At 26.3% G+C, this 10,840-nt stretch overlaps 1 protein-coding gene across 1 annotated transcript in view; it reads right to left on the bottom strand.

The window, feature by feature from the left end:
• LOC117172135 (trypsin-1-like) overlaps positions 1–7,492 on the bottom strand; it is a 58,974-nt gene extending 51,482 nt beyond the window's left edge. Inside the window, exon 1 of the mRNA XM_033359933.1 lies at positions 7,324–7,492. The gene's annotated coding sequence lies outside the window, so the exon portion shown is untranslated. The remainder of the gene's footprint in view (positions 1–7,323) is intronic.
• Between the last annotated feature and the right edge of the window lie 3,348 nt (positions 7,493–10,840).

The raw sequence follows: 10,840 nt of genomic DNA, 5'->3' as shown, positions 1-10,840 counted from the left end.
CCTCCCTGACACCTAACTCTGAAGCTCTGATAGCGAGAATGAATATTTGCATCCAGATCTAAATGTTGATTTTATCCTGTACATTAAAATCACTAATTTTTATTTTTAACTCGAAATTAGTCATATTTTAAGCATTCATAAATTTTTTTAAAGAAATTCCAATTTAAACAAAACAGAAAGAAAGTCTGACTTTTTTACAACTCAAATTAAGCTTATATTTTGGCTTAAAACAAGAACCTCTTTCTTGAAACAAAACTCCCTCTGTGTCACTTAGAAACAAGTTGTAAAGTTGTCTGTATATTTAAATATTTCAACAAATTTTTATTTAACCCAAATAAGTAATTCAATTTTCAACAAAAAGTGTAATAGTTGATATTTTAACCAGAAAATATGTTTATTTAAAACCAAAAACAGTTTAATTTAAAAAACGAAAGAATTTGCAAAAAAATGCTTGAATTATAAACTAAAACTGAATAATTTGGAACCAAATCTTGCAATTTTCATCAAAAAAATGAGTTATACAAAACAGGCGAATTTTCAACCAAATAATAAAAGTCTGTTCCAAAAAAAATTTTTTAACAAAATAGATCAATTGTTACCAAATAATTAAATTTTAAGCAAGAAGTATAATTTTTTATGAAAACAATACGCATTTTCAACAGGAAACATATATTTCCAAACAAAACCGTATTTACAAGCAAGTATTTCAATTGTAAACCAACCAACGGCTTTTTTCACTAAAATTATGAGTCTTTAACTAAAAAGTTCATTCTTAAGAAAATAGTTTCACTTTTAAGCATGGAGCGGAATTTTTAAACTTAAAATATGAATTTTCAAAAACAAAAATAATAATATTTGATAAAATTCCCGAGTCTGTGAAATTCCCGAATATTAAAAATTTGCAAATAAAAAAATTCCGGAACTATGAAATTCCCAAATAATAAAAGTCCGAACAGTTTATAATATTGCCGAATTGAAAAATTTCCGCATAACAATTGAAATTAACAATCCAATTATTTTATTTATACAAAAATTATAATGGTTTATAATTCGGAATTTCAAAATTCAGCAATTTTCTGCTGGTAATTTTATTATTCGTGAATTTTCAATTTCAATAATATTATGAGCTGTTCGGGTATTTTAATATTAGGAAATTTTATTATTGAGGAATTTTACAGTCTCGGGAATTTTATTTATCGGGATTTTTAAATCGTTTCAAGTAGAATATGATCTTCAACTCAAATTAACATATATAAAAGGAAATGTAACTAACAATTTAAAAAATGACTTTTTCGATATTTTTATTTCCACCTGTGCATAATTATGCGCTATTAATAACGATGAGTAACTCTTATTTGAAGCATACCATGTGCAATAATTTCCATTTATAGGTCTGGATTAAAAAAGATAAATGTCTGAATACACTTTCCCATTGGAACTAAAGCCCTTGGGATATATAGCCAAAGTACATTATAAAACAGAAATTTAATTGCGAAATAATTGTTCTAGCTATTTCTGACATTTCAAATTTTTAAATTATGAACATTTCTCGTGAATGGTTCTCGCTACTCAAAGAACATAATGAACTTTTACAAAAGTAGATAATGCGTTTGTTAATGTTTAAATTTTCATTCGAGTACGCCGAAAATTCCAAATATTAAAAATCGAAACCGGCTAGTTCTTGTAATTGATTTAAAAAAATTTTTAAAAACCCATATTTCAGAAAATGATATTAAATCTTTTTACGCAAAATTGTTTAATCAAGCGCTAATAAGAAAGTAAAAATAAAAACAAAGTTTTGTTTGAATCAGGATTTTTTAAATGATGAGAAAGAATGCCATTTGTGAGGTTGAGATACTTTTTACTAAAAATTAGTAGGTTTTTACTCAGTATTATGTATAACATATCTTTATTTATTTTGCTTAAAAATAATCTTTTTGTTAGGAAATTCATTTTTTTTGGTTAATAATTAATCTTATTAGTAGAAAATTCATCTTTTTGCTGAAAAATTCAACATTGCAATTTTCTTTTTTTTTTTGCTTAACTAACAAGTCGTTAATAAATAATATTTTTCTAGTGAAAAATTCCACTACGCAATTGATGTTAAACTACTTTGCGAACATTTTTTTGTATCAAATTCTAATAAAAAATTTTAATTAAAATCATACCTTTTATTTGACTTCTAAGCTTTTTTAAGGAGCAAAAACGACATTTTTTTAGATTAAGTTAATTTTTATTTAAAGTAAAATTTAATTTATTATTATGTATAATATTCCTTTATTAGTTTTGTGTGAAGATGAATATTTTTGGATTAAAAATTCAACTATTTAGTTAAAAATTTAATCGTTTTGTAAAAAAATCAACAATTTTGTTAGCAGTTTATTATTTTTAGTTGGAAATTTAACTATTTTCTTTAAGTTCGCATATCCTTGTGTAAATAATTACAGAATTTTTGTATAAAATTCAAATATTTCACTGGAAAATCTTCTTGGTTAAAAATCCATCTGTTTCGGTAAATATTTCATAATTTTTTGCTAAAAATGATTAAATGTTAATCTTTTCTGGTTGAGGATTCAACTACTGTGTTAAAATACCTTTGTTTGTTGAAATCAAGTTTTTTTACATTCTCATCAGGGAAGGTATTAGATTTGTGTAAAATTTAACCCCCTCAGTTTTTGTCAAATGTCCACGTTTTGAGACCCTCTGAAACCGAAAAACAGGTTTTTACGAATGTGTATGTCTGTATGTCTGTCTGTATGACTGTCTGTATATCTGTCTGTCTGTGAACACGATAACTTTCGAAAAAAATTAATCTATTAGATTGCCATTAGGCACACTCGTTTAGTGTCCTAAACTAAAGATCAAGTTCGTTAGTCAGTCATTTTGGATAAAAATTCACAAAGTGGGCACATTTTGAATATTTATGAGACCACTTTTTCCAAAATTCCAAAATTCTCTGTACGCTTATTTATAGTATTCAAAAAGTTGAACAGTTTATCTTAGTGACTTTTTTTGAAACATCAAAAATGACCAGAGTTAGGGCATTTTCAAAATCCAAAAAAGCAAATTAAAATGAACATTTTAAGCCAAACAACGCATGATACGAAAAAAAGTCAAAAGAAAAAAACGTTACTTTTTAAAAGCCCTACAAGATGACGATAACAATTTTTTTAGTTTGGTCGAAAAGTTAAAAATTCCAAATTTGATCGTACCAAAAATTTTTAAAACCACATGTTTTCAATATGTAAAAATTGTATGTACCGTTGTTCATAGTACTAAGAAACTCACACAATTTAGCTCCATGACTTTTTTCTATAAAAAGAAAATCATCAGAGTTAGAGCATTTTCAAAATCCAAAAAAAACAAACTGAAATGAACATTTCAAGCCAAACAACGCATGATATGAAAAAAAGCCAAGAGAAGAGAAACTTTGCTTTTTGAAAGCCCTAAAAGATTATAATAAGAACATTTTCAATTTGTTCAAAAGTTGAAAACTCCAAATTTGATCATACAAAAAAATTTTGAAACCACATTTTTTCAAGATTTGAAAATTCTATGTACAGTTGTTCATAGTACTCAGAAACTCAAACAATTTATCTTCATGACTTTTTTTTATAAAAAGAAAATTATCAGAGTGAGAGCATTTTCAAAATCCAAAAAAACAAACTGAAATGAACATTTTAAGCCAGTCAACGCATGATATGAAAAAAAGCCTAGAGAAAATAACTTTGCTTTTTGAAATCCCTACAGGACTGCGATAACAACTTTTTTAATTTGGTCAAATAGTTGAACATTCCAGATTTGATCGTACCAAAAATAATGAAAAATTTAAAAATTCCATTTTTGGTAAAACTATGCAAGATACGAAAAAAATAAAAAAGCTCAAATTGCGCGCCCTGGGAAGAATTACAAATTTATAATTAATCACTTTTCGATATAAGCTACGAACAAAAATGAGACAAAAATTTTTCATCCAAACAAGAGCTATAATTTTTGATAGGACATGTAGTTTTTGCTTTAGTCGTAAAAAATATCATTCAAAAAAAAAATATATTAATACAAAAGTGTTATGTATAATCTAGAAAAGTTTACATGTCGGATAAGATCGAGTTCGAAGCACGAGATGCGTGATGAGAATGTGTTCGTTAAAGCCAAAAGAGCTTTAACAAAACAGAGTTCAAAATTACAAAATAACAGTTGTCGGTCCGTTCACCTTTGATTTTAAAAGGTCTGTGTCCGATTGTGGAAGAAATGCAAAGACCAAGTGCGGAGTGCGCTTGCCGTCAGTCTCATGCCGTAGGTGCGCTCAAACTCTCTTTTAACGAAAGAGAATTCACAATTACAAAATTACAGTGGTAGATGTTTTGAGTCTTAATTTTAAAATGTTTGCGCAAGAATGTGCGAACATATAAAAACCGAACGCGTAGCGCGAGGTAAATATATAATCGAGCGCTAAGCGCGAGAACCAACAGTTGCGCGCCCTAGGCGCGCTCAAACTTGCGGGCGAAGCGTGCCGTTCGATGAGAATGTGCTCGCTTAGCGGGCAGATTTTTTTAACTTATAATTCAACTATTTCATTTTCAACATTTTTGGTGAAAATTGTTAATAATTAATATTTTTTGCTCATAAAATTAACTACTTGGCTGAAAACTAAACTACTATATGAATTTTTTTGTATTAAATACTAATACACAATTACAACAATTTTCTAAAAGGTTATCCTTTTTGTTGGAAAATTGAACTCTTTTGTTAAAAATTCGCAATAAAGTTTTTATACTTGTAATATCTATCTATTTTATTCTTGGTCGAAACTTGATAATTTTTAGCTAAAACTTTAATTAGTTGATTGAAAATGTATCTTTTTGATAAATAGATAATCTTCTTATGGGAAAGTATATGTTCTTGCTTTATAATTGAACAGTTTGTTTAAAAAATTTTTTTCTTGAATGAAAAATCTTTCTATTTTGAGAATTTATCTCTTTTGGTAAAAATTGTTAATGAGTAATATTTTTTGGATACAAATTGAGCTACTTCGCTTAAAGCTGAACTACTTAGTCGAATTTTTTTGTATCGAAAACCAATAGAAAATTAAAATAAAAAATATATACCATTTCTTTAAGTTAGATATTTTTTAAATGGTCAAAAATGGCACTTTTCAATACTTAGGTAATTATTACTAAAATTTAAAAAAAAACGCATAATGCATGACAAGTCTTGATCATTTTCTTTTCAAACCTAATATTTTATAATTGAAAATTTAACTATTTGTTTAAAAATTTAATTGCAACTATTTTGGTAAAAAATTTAAATACTTGCTCAAAAATATTTCATGGTTGAAAGTATGGCATTCAATTTTGGTGCAGGATTCAACTACTTTGACGAAAATTCTTTTTTTGTTTTGTTTTGTAAACATCATTTTTTCAGCTTTTGATTCAACTATTCTATTTTTGGATTAAAATTAATATTTTTTTAATTGAAAATTCGTCTTTTTGGTCGATGATTTAACTTCTTACTAGAAGATTTATCGTTGTTCTTGAAAATTGAACAATTTGGTTGATTTTTTTTCTTTCTTGACTTAAATGTCTTTCATCGTTGAGAAATCAACCGTTTTGTTGAAAATAGTTAATAATTGATGTTTTCTGGTTAAAAATACATTTTTTTAAGAAGAAAGTTTTCGTTGAAATAGAATATTTTTACTCATAACTTAAGTATTTCATTGTTTGTTGATCATTGATTATTTTCAGTTGTAAATTTATTCTTTCGGTAAATAATTCATCATCTTTGTTAAGGATTAAATTTTTTTTAGTAAAAAACCAACTTGCTTGAATGTGAACCTGCTGTGCCAAAAAAATGGCTGTTGATTACTAATGATTAACGGAGTCAGATTGAAAAAATGGTACCTTTTTAAAGTTAGATTTTTTTAAATTAGAAAAATTGACCTTTTCCAAGATTCAGTTAATTTGTACTTAGAACACTAATATCGCACATTTAAAAAAAACCTACTTCTTAAACAAATTTTTTCAAGTTTTAATGAAATTATGGCTTGCTTGTCCAATGCAATTGAAGTCATATCTCACACATTAACCTAAAAATAAATGTTTTAAATTAAAATCAACTAATTTTTTAAATTTTATTCTTGAAAATTTTCAAAAACATCTGACCTAAACAAATGTCATATTTACTAAATATTTTTACCAAAAACTATACACATATTATTAAAAAACGATTACCATTATTTTCGTACCCATAGGGATTTTTTTTTATTCTCAAAATTCAACATTTTTGATCTCAGTGCGATATTAAGAAACCATTTTTGACGCAAAAACTTTTCAGCTCTAGCTAATTTCGAAGATTAAAGAAAACTTTATTTTCAGGCCCGTCCTAATGTTTATCTATTGCACTATTTTCCTATAAATAGCAATTTTTTCTTTCTAAAAATATTAAATATCTATTGATTTTTGTTTTCTGCATTGAAGTTCGCATTTTCGTTAAATATAGGTCATTTTTCCAATTAAAGTGAGAGGGACAATCAAAATTATTATAATCCGAATTTAAAATGAGTAAATTTCTCACAGTGACTTTTATCCAATCGAACTAAATTATGAACTATGGTTTCAGGTGTGGTTCAACTTTCACGGTTGGTCGATTCCAAACTCGACTGGCACCGAAGCTCGTCCTTAAATACATAGTTATACTTTCCAGTATGTAGCTTGTCTCGTAATTTTCAAAAAAATATTCTGAAATATTATTTTTTGATTTGCCAATCATATTTATTTAATAAATGTATCCGAAAAAATACTGATTGCAATTTGGAATTTAGTGATAGAAAGAATTCCTCCTACAAATGTTTATAATTTTTAAAAACGAAAGACTGAAAAATATTTTTATTTTTATAGTAAGCAGTATTTAATAATAACATTGCAATTTTCCACTTTTGAGCAATGTAAAAAGAAAGGGTGAAAACCCTGCCCTGAAAGCTTTCTAAAATTAAATAAAATGACAAGAGGGTCTTATTTCAACTTAACAAAAGTCAGTGCTTTCTGAAGAATACAAAAGTACTGGCCTTTTTAAATAATAAAATTTTTCTCTGATTAATGATAAAGTTTAAATAATGTTCGGCACTCCTTCAGCTCTTTTGATCATTTACCGGTAAATTTTAAATCCAATTTTAAGGATTCCTTCTAATAAAATGAGCATACGTCGGTTTGCAAACAAGCCTCGAATTTTGAGTACAATGCCATTGTCGCAATTAATTTGACAGTCGAAATACTCTGAGCACTCGGCTCAAGTGCTTGGCAGGAAATCAAAAGAGAGAATACTCACCGAAATTGACGGCAGCCAGAGTGAAGATGAGAGTGACGAAAACTGCAACCGTACCGTGTGGACACTTATTATCAATTTTTTTTTTAAACAAAATTCACCCGAAAAATGAAAGATCACTAAACTTGGGAGCCCGTCTCGACGAACTATTTAATACACTGTGCGAAAACGTTCGCGGCGAGTATAACACTGAGGGTAGTTTCTACTGTGGCCCTACACCACCGCCACCCCTCGTCAGGCCATCTCACTACTGCAAGCTCGATTCGCTATTGTTCTCCAAGTGATTGGATTATTTTTGTTTCTTAAATCTCAGCGTTTGTCTGCAGAAAATCGCGGAAATTAAGGCATCCCCCCACCCCCGAAAGAATTTAGTTTTAATAAAATTATTGAAAATATATTGATCTTAATATAAAACATTTCAAATTACTAAGATTTAAAGCCGAAATATACAATATATCGAATTTTAAACAAACAAACTTAATGTTCTAACCGAAAATACGCATTTTAACATCATACATGAATTTTCTACAAAATAGTTGAATTTTCAACTTATTAAGAATACATTATTAGGCAAAAATAGACCGGCGACATTTTAAGATATAGAAATTAATTTTTATAAAAAAACTATTACCAACAAATTGCATTTTTATTCAAAAAGTATGAATTTGCAAAAGATGAATCTTGAAGAACTGGACTTTTCAACCAAAAAGTTGAATTTTCCAATCACAAAATTAATAATCTGCCAAAAGAACGATTATTTAACCAAATAAATTAATTTTTAATAAAATGGTTTAGTTTTAAAGCCGCAAGGACAAATTATCTATAATTTGAGTCAATTTTCAACCTTAAAATATGATTTTTTAGCACAAAAATTACATTTCTGTCTCAAAGTTCAATTAATCAAAATAGTTTTATTTTCAACCCAGTGATTAAATTTAATCCGAAAATATGATTTTATAACAAAAGAATGAATTTTCAATGGAATAGTTTAATTTTCTACCAAATTTTTGAACCCTCAGACAAACCAAAATCACTTTTAGACCTAAAGAGTTGCATATTTCCAAAAAAGAATTAATTTTTCCCCAGGAGGAGTAATTGTCAACAAAAAAAAACGAATTTTCAACAAAATACATTAACTGTTAACAGAAAAAGAATAATTTTCAATAAAAAAGATCAGTTTTCAACAAAAAATGGAATAGTTATATTGCTAGCTAAAAAGATTAGTTCAAGACAAAAGAAACGAATTTTCAACAAAATTGTTACATTTTGAACGAAAAAGATGAGTTTTGAATTAAAATGATAAATTTAAAAAAAATCTTTTTAACAAAGACTTTAACCCAAAGATAATTTTTTAAGCTGGAAATGAATTTTAAACAAACTGGTTTCATTTTCAACTAAAACAGATGAATTTTGAACCAATAGTTAAATTTTCAACCAAAAATTTTATATTTTAATGCATTTTTTTAATTTGAGCATAAAAGTTAACTTTCAACCGAATAGTTCAACCATCTGTCAAATTGTTTATTCCTTAACCAAACCAGATTAGTTTAGATCAAAAATTGCATTAATATTCAAAAGGATTAATTTGCAACCATTAAGATTACTTTTTGAACAAAAAGTTTTTTGACTTATCAACATGAATTTGTAACAAAGTACATGCATGTTTTACTAGGAAAGATCAATCTTCAATAAAAATATTACATAATTTTCAACAAAGAATATAATATTTATATTATTAGTTGAAAAAGTATTTGTAAAAAAATTAATTTTGCACAAAATAGTGACATTTTCAACCAAAGACATGAATTTGAAAACTAAGATGATGTATCTAAAAAATTGAATCTTTAACAAAAAAGTTTAACCCAAAAGATGATTTTTTTATTCATAAGATTAATTTTCTGAAAATGAAATTTATAATTTTTCGGCCAAGGAGGTGAATCTACAACGCTAAACGAAAATTCATGTTATTTCTTGAGAATTCATGTATTGTGTAAAATAGTTCGTATTTTCTGATAAAAAGAAAATAATCTTCTTGCTTAAAACGTCAACTTTATAGTTCAAAATTGAACTTTTTTCGACTTTTTTTGGTCGAGATATAATTTTCTTGGCTAAACACGTAACGATTTCACTTTCAGTCAAATATATATATATTTTTTTAATTGGAATTTTTTTATTTAAAACTTCGCGTATTTTGTCAAAAATTCATATTTCTTAAATAGAATTAATCTTCTTGTTTGAGAGTTCATTCTTCATGGTTAAAAATGCAACTGCTTGTTCGAAAATTATTATGTTTTTGTGCAGGATTCAACTAATCTGTTGAAAATGTATTATTTTTTCAAGGATTTAATATTTTATCGTAAATTAATTTTTGTTGTTGAAAACCAACTATTTGGCTTAAAGTTGAACAGGTTATAGTAATAAAATAACTTTTTTCTTGTAGAAAAAAAACGTCTTTTTGCTTAAAAATTTGATACAAAATTGCACTATTTGGTTATAAATTACCTTTCTTTTTGGAAATAAATTTTTTGGTTAAAAATTAACTACTCTGTTCGAGAAATTAACTGTTTTTTTGGAAATTTGTTTATTTTTGTGAATAATTAACTTTTGAATTTTAAATGTTAAGTTATTCCAATTCCGGTGACTAATGTATCCTTTCTATGTTAAAAATTAAACTACTTAGTAGTAAATTTATGTAAGTTGTTAAAAATTCATTTATTTGAGTAGCCTTTTTTCGTTGCATTTTTTTCGTTTTTATTGCATTTCACTTCTCTTTATTTAAATTTTAATCTTTATCGGTTGAAATATTTTCAGTTATATTTTTTCTTCAAAATTCATATTTCGACTTGAACAATTCAAAAATTAATTTAAAAGGTGAAATTCTTTATTTTAAAAGTTCTTTTTTATAAAAAATTAATCATTATAGTTGAACATCTATATTTTGAAAAGTCGTCTTTTTGATAGACATTTTAATCTTCTTAGCTATACAGTTAATCTTTTTCGTTGAAAATTCAACTATTTAGCTAAAAGTTGTAGATTACTGTTACGGTTTTGACCAAGTGTAAAGAAAAAACAAACTACCTGTTTGAAAGTTGAAATACTTTTCTAAAAATAATTTTATTGTTCTTGTAAATTAATTATTATAGTTGAAAAATCATCTCTTTGGCTGAAAATGTAACCAGTTTCAGTTTGTTAAAAATTCGATTTTATTGACCAAATATCAACTATTTTTGTAGAAAATTCATATGTTCAGTTGAAAATTATAGTTTTTATGAAAATTTAACTAATTAGTAGAAAATTAACTTATTTAAATATTTTGCGGAAAATTCATCCTTTTAGTTTAAAAATCTAAGGCTTAAAACTGCGATAACCGCTCAAAAGTATTTGAAATTTATTGTGGAATAATAAGCCACATATTTTATAAAAGAAAGAATAACATTTTTGAGTTTATTATCTGACTGAGAATACGAAAATTTGTAATTTCATAGAGGGGGCCATTCAAAAAATACGTTATACGTTTTTC

This window comes from Belonocnema kinseyi, chromosome 4, assembly GCF_010883055.1.
Source record: "Belonocnema kinseyi isolate 2016_QV_RU_SX_M_011 chromosome 4, B_treatae_v1, whole genome shotgun sequence".
Lineage (NCBI taxonomy): Eukaryota > Metazoa > Arthropoda > Insecta > Hymenoptera > Cynipidae > Belonocnema > Belonocnema kinseyi.
The sequence above is the reverse complement of the archived record's forward strand: the minus strand, read 5'-3'. Positions and strand labels throughout refer to the sequence as shown.